At 40.6% G+C, this 14,757-nt stretch overlaps 1 protein-coding gene and 1 long non-coding RNA gene across 3 annotated transcripts in view; both read right to left on the bottom strand.

Moving 5' to 3' along the window:
• rerg (RAS-like, estrogen-regulated, growth inhibitor) overlaps positions 1–978 on the bottom strand; it is a 31,582-nt gene extending 30,604 nt beyond the window's left edge. The window contains exon 1 of one of the 2 annotated variants that reach the window (XM_062382551.1): positions 669–978. The gene's annotated coding sequence lies outside the window, so the exon portion shown is untranslated. The remainder of the gene's footprint in view (positions 1–668) is intronic. The other variant, XM_062382552.1, reaches the window with a different exon arrangement.
• An 11,291-nt stretch (positions 979–12,269) lies between these two features.
• On the bottom strand, positions 12,270–14,508 carry LOC133948650 (uncharacterized). Its single transcript, XR_009920079.1, has 2 exons — positions 14,339–14,508; positions 12,270–12,710 (listed from the first exon to the last, which is right to left on the bottom strand). It is a non-coding gene; the product is annotated as an uncharacterized LOC133948650 (long non-coding RNA).
• Between the last annotated feature and the right edge of the window lie 249 nt (positions 14,509–14,757).

Raw genomic sequence — 14,757 nt, 5'->3', positions numbered from 1 at the left:
TTCCATCAATATAAACACAATCCTCATTTTTGTCGCCGTCCCACCTACAACCTTCTAAAGGACCCCTCAAAGCTCCCCCCCCCCCCCCCCCCCCCCACATTCTGCTCTGGCAAGCAGCTGTGTGGGATGTGCTGACTGGCATCAAGTCCCATTGAGATGTGGGCTATTATGCAACACTTAGAGCTGCTCGTGAATGCTGATCACATCCCCGAAACCCAAGAGGGACATCAAGCAGCAGAGAAAGATGAAACTGCATATCAAAGAAAACTGATGCGAAATTATGATTCTATGAAATTTTGGAAAAAAAAAACATGCTTAATCTCCTGGATATCCCAAAAGTCTGTAAATATATGTCCAACTTTTTAAATGTGACACTGCTGCTCCTCTCTCAGCAAACAAATTTAACAGTGGCTGAAGAACATAGCGTCAAATTGATATCTAGCGGGATAACAGATATCAGGAACACCGAGGACAAACTTAAATTCCAATAACAGATAATTTTACTTCTTATTCTGCCGGCTATCCATCTGAGGAATCGGATTATTCCTGCTCTAAAGGGTTCATACTGTCAGGGGACGATCAAACCCTGTGGCCTGACCACCGGTTTCCCTCATGTGTCGCAGAGGGAAGCACCTCACATGGACATGGACACCGGGAGAACCACTCACCAGAGCCCGCTGGATGCAGTAACAATGTCCCGATGATACAACGCTGATCTGGAGATGAATTTACAAAAATAAAAGTTGTCAGGTCCGCCGATTAGAAAAAAAAAAGAAGATGCGTCTGACCTTCCCGGATGCAGATGTGGACGCAGCGCACCGCTGGATGGGAGAGGGGACGTGTTCAGCTGGATGGAAGGACAGAGACCGAGCACCAGCTCTCACTGGGATGAATGAAGCTCTGAAACGAAGGGTCAGTGAAAATATACGTAGCGGAGCTGCTGGAGATCCCGACACTCTGCTGCCTCGGACCGGGCTGCTGCTGCATGCCACTGCATGTCTATACCCAGGGAGACAGCGACCTCTAGCGACTGAGAGTGGAAACAAGCTCCGAGCAGGAAGGTCCTGATTCAAACAACCCTCTGTCCTTAAAGCGATAGTTCTCTCCAAAAATGAAAATTCACTCATTATCTACTCACCACTTTGCCGATGGAGGGTTGGTGTTTCAGGGGTAAACACCCCTTTCCAATACAATTGAGGTAAATGGTGAAGACTTCTTTAAAAAAACATAAAATGCCTCCATGCTGCTCATTTGGTGTCATCCAAGTGTCTGTAAGCCCCGACATTCAAATTCCATCTTTAAATCTGGTCCATCTCGAATCACACAGAACGCCTTAGTATTTTGTTTAAATAGCTGGCTGGATTATAAATCATTGTACACTGTATTTTTCGCTACTATGAGCATAATTGAATATGTGTCGATGTATCGGGCAATGTGCAAAACCAACTACTGCAGAATCTCACCTATGATGCACCTGCAGCTGAGAAAACACAGGCGATTTTTACCAGCACTGTGTCTGAACCCTTGTGCTGCTCCACTGAAATACGCTACTTTTCAGACCCAGAGTTTACAGGTTTCACATCCAGGTGCATGGTTTCCCACTATCCACTACAGAGGTAGAGCATATTTTCCGCACACATGTACACACATATGGCACCAATTCATGAAAGGTCAGCATTTGCTTGTGTTGTCATTTAGGAAGAAGGCAGGCAAACGAGAAGATGACAGCAGGGTGGTCAGTATGGATTGTTCAGGTGGAAAATCAGTATCCCTGCATCGGGAAGGCCAAAGAAAACACTTGAAAGTCGTCACTTTTTCCTCCATGAAATTCACAGCACACTGGATGCTGAATTTTAGCAATTAAGGTAACTTTTTTATTTAAACTGCACCAAACTGGACAATATTTCTTTAGGAGCCACTATACAAATGTGAACATGAATCTAGGTTTGATTATGATTCTTTATAATTGTGTCAAGGTATGTTCAATAAGCCAGTGTAATGTTGAAGGATTTTCCTGCTGCTTTCAATTGAGTCCAATGAGTACCAATACTGGTAGAAATACTGATTGAGAACCTTTTCCGCTGCCTTGATATTCATTTATTTTGTCAGCTTGATTTAAATCACTAACTGATTTTCATTCAGTGTTGGTCTTAAGACGCCACCATCAGTTTTAATCCTCACTGATTCCCCCTGAACCAGAATCAAACTAGCAATATTGAAATGCGTCGTCAGCGTCTTTGAACAAGGAGGCCCCCTTTAGTTTTTAAAAAGTAAGGTAACATTTTTATTTGGATCATTCTTCTGAGAGCTGCTGTTAGTTCCCGCCCCACGACTTCGTTCCTGTGGGGATATCAGCTGGAGGCTGTCGTAGTCAGGAACCATTCCAGGATCACACGCGCCATTGGGTATATCAGACTGAAACTCTGTAGATCTGGTTTTAAACACGATTAAAGTGGGATCAATTCCTCTGAGTGAATCCAATAATCATACAAAGTCATCATGTAATTGAGATAGTTGTTTTTTGTTTTCGATGCGCGCTCCCCTCCCACTTTCACCACTTCTGCTTTCTTCTGAGGCGCTGCGCTTTTACGCACGGCTCCAGTGACAGTGTGGTGGAGTGTATGGTGCCATGCAGGCCGTCAGTGTTTGAGGGTTTTCCCAGTTAAAGCTGCCATCGCTGCTCTAAGATGATCCTGCTGCCTGGTCTGCTTTTTATTCTCTGGGGAGAAGCGGCTCGGTGTCGGTTGCAGGATGGAAGCTTCACTTTCAATGGAGATGTCCACCACTACGCCGTGGCCACCAACACGGTTTACGTGGCTACAAATGATACGCTGTACCAGCTGAGCCACGACCTGACCCTGGTCCAGAGTGTGCCCCAGAGAGGAGTTCTGAGTCAAGTTGTATTTGTCTAACCCATATTCACAAATTGGGCTTCTAGGATGTGACATTTTCTGTTCTTATCCTTCAGCAAGAATAAGAAAAAGTACCAAATAAAACTCATTTTAGTCAAGGGGGAAATAAACGCTGAGTTGGATCCCTCTCCCAGGTCAGACAGAGAAACGATATATGTCACCTGGAGCACAGCACATCAACAAAGTAACAATATTTGCAACATTGACAAGAAAGGACAACATGTTTGTTTCCATTTTCTTAAAATGATGTCGAGCTATAATTATTCAACGCAAAAATAAATATTACAAACAGAGAGAGGACAGGCATCCCTGACATTTCTGTTTAACCTTTTAACCTGAGCACATAACATACGGTTGCATCATATCCTGTTTAGTTGTGGTGCAAGTCACAAAAAGTGGACACAACGAGGGGACAGAAAAGCCAGCAGGAAGATTTTAAGATTTCGACACACTGCATTTTTTATTTTCTCCGATGGCGAGTGGATCGAGCGATCATTAGCTCGTGTCCTGAACTACACAGTCCACCGCTTCACCACAGCCACTCATGTTTCCATTGTTTGGTCTATACAGTGTTAGCAAAGTGGACTGGATTAAAGCAAAAGCACCAATAATTAAGAAATATAGAAGTTTAGGATTCTGTCAAATTGGAATTAAAGGGTTAAAAAAACAAACTACAATAATCTGATTTATATTAATAATAATGATCAAGTGTTAATTCACTCTGATGAATATTACTTTGCACTGTCTTGCTGACGTACACATATACACACTCTGGCCTATCAAATGTGTATTAAGCCATAGCTGAAAAAAGTCCTTAAAAAATGCTATTTATTGAAGAGCTAACGAGTGAGAAACTGTACAAAGATGTGATCATCGGCACGAGTCTTATAAACTACCGCAGTCAGCAAACAAGCAAAGGCCTAGAAAACAGAGTTCTAGTCACTGTTTACTTCACAGTGACATAAAGGCCTCCCTTTAATGCATGAAGTATTGTGTTTGTCATCTTGTGCGGTAATTCGTGATCACATGAATACCCAGAGACTTTTCCCTTATCAATGAACAAGCTGAACAAGATCTACTGGTGAAAAGGAAATAGATTTAATGAATTGATTGTTTTATTCTATAACTTTTATAAATAAAGTTATTAACATCCAATTTTTTATGAATGTTTAATTTTAATAATGCTAAAATTAATCCACCCAAAAATTCAGGAAAGCAGATTAAAGACCTTTTTCAGCCTTTTAAAAAAACGGAAATGTTTTTTCATATCAGGTCGTTTGATGGAATGTGCTCATGACGTAAAAAAAGTTTTAGTTTTTTATCCATTGTTATGAACACTGTCTTCTTACTAGGTAACTTAGGACTGATCTAAGTTACCTAGTCAGCTGAGCCATCCACCCATAGTCAAACTGGCCACATGCGCTTACAGCTGGTTATAGCCCACTTTATTGTGTCTACTCAAAAACAGAGGAACATTTACCATTTTCTCTTTTACACAGAAAAAGCAAAAGTTTTTTTTTCTTTTTATTCACCGATATTATCTCTACCTTTAAATATTCAACACCACAGCAGCTCAGTTTCTTAGAAACATAACTAGAGCTGTACTCTTGTCATCAGCTCGCTGTGGATAAGGACTATCACACCTCCTGTCCCATGGTCCTCTACAGAGCTGATGACGATCGCCAAGTGTTTCCCAAGATTCAGCTGGATCCGGTGGATCGTAACTATGTGTACGTGCCAGTAAGAAACCAGGTGAGTGCATTGTACATGTTAAAAAACATACATGTGGTGAACTGATAATTCTGATCCAATTTATCTAGGTTCTATTTTATATTGTTTTAAAGTGAAGCTAAGCGTTGTGTTTTGTTCTAGATGAAGCGTGTTCCTGTATCAAATTGCAGCACATACAGAGATGTGAAGGAGTGTTGGTCTGCACAGGATCCACACTGTGTCTGGTGTGGCTCCAAAGATAGGTGAGGAAACATCTGCATCTTTAAACAATCTGTTAACAGCTCCGAACAATTGTAAAGTCAGTTCTCAGATCTTTTTCTTTTCCTAGTTGCACGTTTGAAGACGACTGTGTAGATTCCAACTGGTTGTCCATTCCTGAGGATTATCAAGAGAAAATGGTTTCCCACAGAGTTGCTAAGGAGTAAACTGGCCAGGTAGAGATAAAGGACAGAGTTTGAACTATCATCAGTTGTGCCTGTGGCTTGTTTGTTCTTTAAACCCTCACATCCCGACCTCTCTCAGATCACACTGAACGTCCAGACTCACCTGACCGCAGGTCAGAAGGCACGGTCCAACTTCGCCTGTCAGTTTTCTGTGAGGTCCGGTGCGCTTCACTGCACCAGTGGCCCTGCTCCGATGTTCCCACAATGCACCTGCATCCTCCCTAATGGCCCTCTTCCCGCAGAAGGTTAGTAATCTTTGATGAATATAATCGCATGTGAATGAGATGCACACAATTTCCTAGGTACAGAATAGCTGTGTGCATGAATGGCAACTACTAACATTCAGTTTGTATTTACTAGCTGCATCTCAGTCTACGTCTCATAATGGTGAAAGTGAAACTAGCAGTGCAAGGATCCTGCCACATTACCTCTTTCCTCTTTCCTCTTCATGCAACTGTTCATTACTGAAAACTATGATGAGATAAACCTTCAGTGCTGTAATGTTCATTGTTTGGTTTATCTCTGCAGTCTTTGTAAAAATTAGATTTTGGACGACGCAGTTATTGGAACGACTGGCGCTGACCAACTGCTCTGACATCAGGGGTCCACCAACCTCTGTCCTGTAAGTCCATCGCTGCTCGACACAAATCAGAACACTTACTGCGAACACGTGTGTAATATCGATCATAGGTGAAAAAGATAAAGTGTGCAAGTGCTGAAGAATTTTTTTTAATATCCTCTCAATATTCTGGCTGATTTTTCCTCCTAAAATTCCCAATGCGTTTTTTCTCATAAAATGTTTAATTCATTAATGTAATATTAAACATTATCCTTAAAAAGAAGAATTTCCCTAACCCTATTTCTCCCATAGCCGTAATACTTTGATGTGAGTTTCCAGTTGGTTTATATGAAAAGAAAAACCTTATCTGTAATTTTGGTATTTTGGTGCCTGTTTGGTAAGGTCTGATTTCTCTTTAGGTGTCGGCAGTGTTTCAAGGCCGGATGCAGCTGGAGCATAAACAAGTGTGCCTGGACAAATGAAGGAATCAGAAATGTAATAATGCCCATTTTCATCTCTCTACCATATGCTTTTCCAGTCTTCCTAAGTATTGTACCACATTGGAGACATTCTTTTATCGCGAAATTGATGTTAAAACCATGGTGGATGTGCACCTGAGCAAGAAAATGTGATATTGCTTTGATTCAAATCCCAATCTCATAATTTCTTCCTTCATCAGGAATACCAAATATTTATAGCTTTATTCTTACAAACTTTTTTGAACTATTACCTCATGTGTATTATTATTTATTTGTATTTATTTCTGCACATACAACATGTTAATAAGACTGAATTAAAGTAGTTGGATTCTACCATGCTAGCTGCTTTCTACTGTTATCTTATCTGTTAATTCCTGGGAATGTCTGCAACCTGCTGAATTTACTCCTCCTGCTTCCTCCTGCAGGACAGTGTTTGCAAAAGGATTGTGTCAGGAATAAAGTTTTCTGTGAGTCTGAACCCTCGACTCTCACACACGTGCTTCCCACTGAAGTTCACGTTATTCACATTCAGTCCAATTCAAAACATCAGTAGGCAGTACCAAATAATTATCTGTGTATGTGTGTTTTACCGTCAGACGCCAGAGATCTCCTCCATCGATCCCGTGTCTTTTTACGGCAGAAACCATGCGGTGTTATACGGTCGTAAACTCAGTGACGTGACCAGAGTGAGGATGCAGGTGCACACAAAATGCAAGCCACAAGAGTGAGTCAGCTCACGGACGACTAAGATTATGCATTATGCAAAGAGAGCAGGCGTTAAAGGGAAATAACACCTGTCGTATAACTTGACATATTCTTCAATTTGACAGTATTGACAGGGGACTCGATAGGTGTCAGTGTCCTGTCAATACATATGAATCTGCTTCTCTTTCCCAAAGCCAGAAACTGGTGTGGATGTCAAATATGGTTCTGCTCACAGATGTAACTAAATACTTGGTTTATTATCATTAAAAAAATCTATTACATTGTAAAAGCGATGGTCATTATCATAAAAGACAAACACTGCAATAGAAAAATGTTGCCCTACTGAATGTGTTGATCCAGCGATGGACAGAATCATTTATACATGTGATGTTTCCCTTTAAAACATTATCACTCTGACAGACTTTTTGGTGTCTAATAATAAACTGCAAATTAAATCTGTTTAAGGATTCAGCGATAAGATAATGTTTGTTTCTTGTGACCTTGTGCGTTGTTCATTTCAGCTTCTTTTATAAGGTTGTGATATGATATATGATGTATAACACCTGTAGACTTATGATTCTGATGAAATAACATTGAAGTGAGAATAGATTGATGTTTAATTATGTTCTTCTGTTTCTTCTCTCTCATCCTGTGCATACCGGTCAGATCTCCTGTTTGGAATAACACAGGCACGAGTCTGACGTTCCACATTCCCAGTGTGGATAGTAAAGGCGTGGTCAAAGTCTGTGCCCTCCTCCCAGACGGTAGTTGCCACGGCAGCAGCACCATCACCTACCAGTCATCCCCATCCTGCTTGGCCATTGTACCAAACAGCACCTGGCTCAGGTATGTTTGGATTTGTTGGTACTTTCATGCTGAATTCTACAATGTCACTCAGTAGGACGCATACCTCCACCAAGTTCGCCACATTGAAATGAACTAGATCCAGATTTTTGGATCCACACTTAATTCCGCACAGTCTTAAATATCCCTCCGCTAAACGTGGCAGATCGGCACCAAAGTTCTTCCCTGACCAATAATGCCTCCTTTCTACTAACTAACAAACAAACCGCCTTAAAAACATGAAATTCTGTCGTCGCCTTACCAAGCGACCGGCCGTGTGCAGCCACTTCCTATATCTGTCATTTGGATTAAAAGCCCTGCATCTTTTCTTATAGTCTTATGGTATATAACCTCCTTGGTGGAGGTAAAAATGTCCAGATATAAATGGGAAAACATCAGATCTTATTTGGATAATGATGTTTCCATCAGCTGTAGAAATGTTTGACGTGTGTTTCTCCAAAGCGAAGAACTTACCGCACATCACTAATGGAAATATATCAGTCAGAGCAGATAGGAGGAAGAAAATATTTTTGTTTTGGGGAACTTGTTAAAAAGAACTTCTCAAGCGGTAACTTCTTTAAAATCAAGTTTAGTGCTTCAGCCGTCAATGACTAAGTAGAGGATGTTAAATATATCAAGACTGTGCCGATCTCTTAAAGAGCTGAAACAAGTACATCATCACATAATCAATTCTGAAATGGAAGAGTAAGGATTCTGATCAAACAAGATCATCACTTGGATCAGTTTTTGCGGCTCATTTTAATGGGGAGGGGACAAGTTGCAATGCGAGCAGAGATAAACACAATAAGTACATAAGGCCAGTAAAAACGTAACTAGGCTATTTCTAGACGCTAAGTAAGTGAGGAACAGCGAGAGGTAGATGGTCGACCGATGGGGAAAGATTGACACTTCCCCAAAGCAACGTCTTTCACCTTAAGACCAGATCCTCTTTTACTTGCAGCAACTTCCACTTCAGCCTTTGTCTTTGACACTTTGCAAAAATTTGATATATTTTTTGGTGGTATAGACTATACAGGACGTGAACGTTTTATAACACAGCAGGTGTGCAAAGAAAGTAATGTAATTTAGTCTATTTGGATGTTAGAGCCTTTGTGATGTCATCAAGGTTTGAAGGGGATCTGGCTGCTTCATTTAATGTCAGTATAATGGTGACCGGCTCATTCCGGTTTTATAAGGCTTATCTCAATTAGTTCACTTAGTTGCGAGAAACACATTATAGTTGAACCCCCAGCCCCTTTCTCTGTCTCTCTCTCTGTCTCCGATTGGATGCTGCCCTGTCTCCTGGTAGTGGGAAGAGGAAGTTGACAATCATAGGCTCTCATCTGGACTTTGTGGAAGGTGTCACGCAGAGCCACGCCCCGCAGGAAGTCCGACTTCCTCAAACAGGCCCTATCAGGTGGGTCTGCAGACGAGTAGTGTTCTACTGTCTGGTTTTACGTCACGCTGAAATACACTACACTGTCACATTATATCACGACATGGCAAATCATCACAAGTAACCTTTAGCATTATGTCTATTATTTGACATAACATTAGTATTAGTCACATATGTCTATTTAATGTAACAATTTCTCGCCGCTTTCACACCTTTTTTGCTCCTTCCAGCCCCTTAATGTTCTGGTTATGTTGTTGCTGTTGTGAACGTGTCTGCCCTGACAGTCTTCTGCCTTTTTCATGTCTGAAAACAAACTCAACATAATGTCCAGATCCAATTTTCCAGAGTCCATGACTGAAAACAGCTATACAGAGAGAAGCTCATATGTCAAACCGTGTCACATTATTACATCATGCTATTGAAATTGTTTATGAGGATTAACCCCTTGGGATACATCAAAAGTACAAGTACATTTTGAGAAGATATGGAAAGAGGAGATGGATTGAATATTTGCTCGTAAATAATTCCATCAGAAGGAGCTTTAAACAGAAATGATTTGTGTTTAAAAAATACATATTTGTACATGTAATATTTATTGTTTGTACTTGTATGAAATGTGGGAGGCCATTTGTTTCTGAAGCCTCATTAGAAACAAGTAGTGTATTTTTTTGTAAGATATGTTTTGTGTTGCCAATACAAAATGCATTAGTTTGTTCATGGTGGGTTCTTCTGTTTGCAAGGGACAGGAAATAACACATGAGTAGTTTTGTTATTAGTTTTGTTATTATTTGTTTATAGCAGCGAGCCAGGGTTGTACTTTAGTAAGACGTTAAAATCCGTTTGAGTCGTGTATACTACTTTACTTTATATTTTATTAAAAAAGGCAGTGATCAACCAGGTCAAAAGCTTTCTTTAAATCGATAAAGATTGCTCCTGTTAATGAATTATCATTAGTAAGTTTTAGTAAAACTATAGTTGTGGAGGGATATGATAGAAATATGCATCAGTATATCATATTCTATATAACACAGAATGTTATATAAATCTCTGCAGAATCTCACCTTTGAAACAGTTGCAGCTGTAAATGCACAGTTGCAGCTGTAAATGCACAGGGGCCTTTTCCCAGCACTGTGTTTCTGAAAGTAGGCAACAAAACGTTGCCCTGCGCCCCAACCATCACCGTCTACCCAGAGCCCAAGTTTATCAGCTTCAAATCCATCCTTGTCGGGGACTACGTGCGCATCACCATAGAGGTAAAGAACTGTTCTCATCTTTTTTATCACACATTCACAAACACAGGGCCTTAAAAAGTTGAGTGTTGGTTTTTGTTTACATCTCAGAAAAAGGCAGACAAACTGGAGATGATGAAAACAGATTTGCTAGTATGGGACGTTGAGGGAGGATTTTCATTACCCCTGCACCATGACGACCAAAGAAAGTCACAAGGAGATTGACACGTTTGCCTGTGAAATCCAAAATACACGGGTTGCTGAATTTCAGCATGTAATGGTGAGTCTTAAAGTCGCAGAAGCAGAGCAAGCAAGTATTTTGTGCTACTAAAGTTCCAAAGTAGTGAACATGTATTTGTGCATTGTAAAATTTCTTTCAAATATACTGTGATTATCGCTTATTTACAGATAAAGTATGGAGACGAGACAGTAATATTCCCAACCTAAATCATCGTTTCCATTAATTCTGCTGCTGCTTGTTCTGCTGATACCCTGCATTATCATCAGTGAGTACAAAAAGTCAAGCTGAGCGAATTGAAATAGAAAACTATTTCCTCTTTTTTATCTGCGAAATTCACCACTTGGATTTGACCCCCAGCGGTGGTGATGGTTTACCGAAGCAAACAGAAGAAGCTCGCCGCTGAGATGAACAGTGTCATGGAAAACCTAGAGCTGGACATCAGGAACGATATCAGACAAGGTCAGTCACAAAGTCCCGCCCCGTGTCCGTACAGAATGAGGAAGGTGCGGATCAAGTATCAACGCTTTAATAGAAAGTTCCATCCCGACTGTGTAGTACTCTTCTTCTGCCGTTCATCTGCAGTCTCGCTTTAAACAGAATCAGACACGCTCCCTCTGGTGCATTTACAGCAATATATTCCTACACATAAGATAAATGAACAAATTGACACGAGGGTTCCTGTATGTCTTCAAGTGTTGGATAGCATTCACCCACTTTGGCTCTCCAAGCTCTTTGTATATGAAAGTGACGTGACATCGCAATGCTCCACTTTAGCACAATGCATGTCTTAAAGAGAGGGGAGTTAAAACCAAGTGCTTCAGACGTGGAGGATGAAAAGAGGAGCTGCAGCAACGGACAGTATGAAGAAGCGCCGTGTTTGTAATTAGATGAAGACGTCCCTTTCATTGATCATTAGAGCATGTAAACATTTTCAAGTAATAACCCAAATGGTGGTTCGATCGTCTGGCGTTTGAGGTTCACATGCAAAAACCACAGTGACTTCCCCTCAACAGTGATGTGATGGCAGGAAATAAGATCTATGAGCATTTGCTTCTCCTGTCGCTTCCTGTTCCCAAAGTCATTGCAGCGAAACACTTTTGAGTGTTTTCTATAGAAATGACTGCACGAGTTTTCTTAATATAAGAGGATAAATCTGCTTCATTCGAAAGGTTACGATAACATGTGGCACGTAACACGTGACATTATTTAGAAAAAAAGCAATGTCATTGTAAAAAGCAACTGTGTTGTAAAATGGCCTTTTCCAGATTAAAGACAAGTTGAACGAGCAACGGAGCAACTGCATCATGTCAAAACAGTTTGACGGACTGAAGAGCTGCTCGTGGTGCGGAGCTGCCTGAGCCCCCACAGGAAGGTGGCAGGAGCCGGTAACCGTCATGTGTGTGTTAAGTAGTAATTGTCAGGGTTTCCTGATTTGTCAGTGATACGTCATCATGTCTGTAGTTAATTTGTGATGAATATTTAGTGGTTAAAGGTTCATTGTGTAGGATCTAGTGCCACCTAGCAGTGAGGGTTCAGATTGCTACCAACTGAATGTCCGATGCTATGATCTCTTAAGCAACGAGGATTCAGGTGATTGCATAATGATCCAAAGATGATTAGGAAAAGGATTGTCTATTTAAGTTTAATGGGTATAGATTGCCTTAAATCCTCCACAATGAATCTTCAACTGTTCACTGTTGTGCTATGAAGTTAAATACACAAAGTCCAAAGTGTCACCAAAAGTGTTTATCAGTAAATCATAGTCTTTTATCAATATCATTCACGTGAAGCAGGGTGGACGTGACATCCAGTCGGTATAAACAGTGTGTAATTAAAGCCTGTTCAACTTTTGTATCAACTCTGTGACTCCAGAGCAAAAGTATAACAACAGCATCAAATCCTGAGGTGGATTACCATCCCAGTAGCGAGACATGTAAATGCATCAATAAACGTTCAAAGTATTTGGTAAAAAAACAACAACACACTGTTTGTGTCTTAATTGGAACCCTGGGCTCGTATTATTGCAAATGAAAGCAGTGTAGGGGTCAGAGGTCAGGCTGGGGCCCGGTCAGTCTGCACCACAGATCCCAGTTTCTCCAGCCGCATCTGCTGGGTGCTCTCCAGATCCTGGAGCCTGCGACGCAGCAGAGACAAATCCCTCTGGTTGCGGTCCTGCAGAACACACAGGAAGAGCATGGTGATGCTCACACAGCCTCGACTCACACAGCCACACGAAGGTACGGCACCAACACTCTGGAATGCACAGTGTTCTATCTGGTTTTGACTGTGGTCAACAAGCTGGGACACTTGTCACATTTGAACACTCTACTGTACTTTATCCTTTCTGTCTCGGAGCAACTTCACACTGCAATAAAAGTAAAAATAAATATTGAACGTTAAATCATCAGGTTTACCTGAGTCCAAATTAATGCTGCTCCATTTCTGCTGCGGGATGAAACCATAGACATGTATATAGAGATGGACAACATGTCTTACCTTTCATAACTTTTCTCCTCATTTTTATACCATCAAATAACTAATTATAACCAAACTTATCAGAAAAAAATGAGAACTTGAACATCAGGGTTAAAAGAATAAACTTAATATGAGAATGGGTTCGATGATTAAGGCTGATTCAAAGTAGCCAACAACTAATTAATGCAGGTTAAATGAAAAAAAGTAGATCACATCTCTAATTCATTTTACTGCCAAATACCATTAATCATATCAACTACTTCTAAAACATTTATAGGTTTAACTCATTTGAATTCTTGCATAAAACAATATTTGTCTAACCTTTTGAGTGTGCATTGCGAAGGAGTGCCGTTGAATAGAAACACAGGAGGAGGTCTGACACTGAAGGTCTGACACTGAAGCAATCAGTGAGGAATTTCATCTTCTCTGACAGTTTAGTGAAGCCTCAGAGCTTTTAGGATGCAGGAACAGATGGACTACCTGCATCCAAAAAGTCTTCATATAGCTATGGGTATAGACTGTATATAAAGGTTTGGACAACATGTCTTCACTTCCAGAAACAGTCCCTGGTGATTTCTGAGTTGCTGATATTTCTGACTGTTGCCTTCTAGACAAACAGACCCTGTAAATGTTTGATGATGATCAGCATGAGAAATCATTTACAAATATGTTTATGAGGAAATTCTTTGTACCAAAGTTTTACAAATTCTTTAAAACACTTCTTTTGACACCCCACCTCCCAAATATATTCCTGTGAGAAGAAGTCTTTAGTTTTTATAATGATATTTTTACTAAACATGTGACCAAGTTGAGTTTTTAATTGTTTGTACATAAAATACAGTCACTTGATCATTTCATGCTCACAACAAAGCTAAATTACAGTTGTGTCCATGTCCATATTATGCAGATGAATCAATTACTGAAATAACAGAGACAAATGACACAGCTGATTATCTGACACACGTAATGTGTCACATTGACGCACTCAGTTCATTTTCCTTCATCTCAAATCGGTCAGGTTGTATCTCGCCTTTGAACAGAATGAATGAGAGATTTCTGATGAACTAAATTTGATGAAATAGAAATACAATGCTTAATCATCAGTTTGTCTCTGTTAAGATTAACACATCATGCTAACACTTACAAAGAATTTAGAAACATCTTTGATTACTTGACAGAATTATTGATCGATGGAGTTTACTTCCCTAGCATAAAATGCTAGGGAAGTAAACTGGGGATTAGGATTATTATTTCTATTCCATCTAAAACCACTGAGACTATAAACCACTGATAGCAAATTTACAAAAAAAGAAGATGCGTCTGACCTTCCCAGATGTAGATGTGGACGCAGCGCACCGCTGGATGGGAGGAGGGGTGTGTAGCTGGACAGTTACGCGTATTGTGTTTGTCATCTTGTCGCAGCAGCTCTCAAACGAAGGGTCAGTGATAATATACGTAGCGGAGCTGCTGGAGATCCCGACACTCTGCTGCCTCTCACCGGGCTGCTCCTGCATGCCACTGCATGTCTATACCCAGGGAGACAGCGACCTCTAGCGACTGAGAGTGGAAACAAGCTCCGAGCAGGAAGGTCCTGATTCAAACAACCCTCTGTCCTTTCTTTTTTTTTACGGTTAAGCGGTAATGCCAGTGAATGTGTACTCACATTGACTCGTGCTTATAATTTGATCTTATTGATTATTGAGCGTCAAAGTGGAAAAAACTTTGCAGAGCGGGCTACAAAGGG

Source organism: Platichthys flesus, chromosome 23 (genome assembly GCF_949316205.1).
Source record: "Platichthys flesus chromosome 23, fPlaFle2.1, whole genome shotgun sequence".
NCBI lineage: Eukaryota > Metazoa > Chordata > Actinopteri > Pleuronectiformes > Pleuronectidae > Platichthys > Platichthys flesus.
This window is presented reverse-complemented; position numbering and strand designations above follow the sequence as displayed.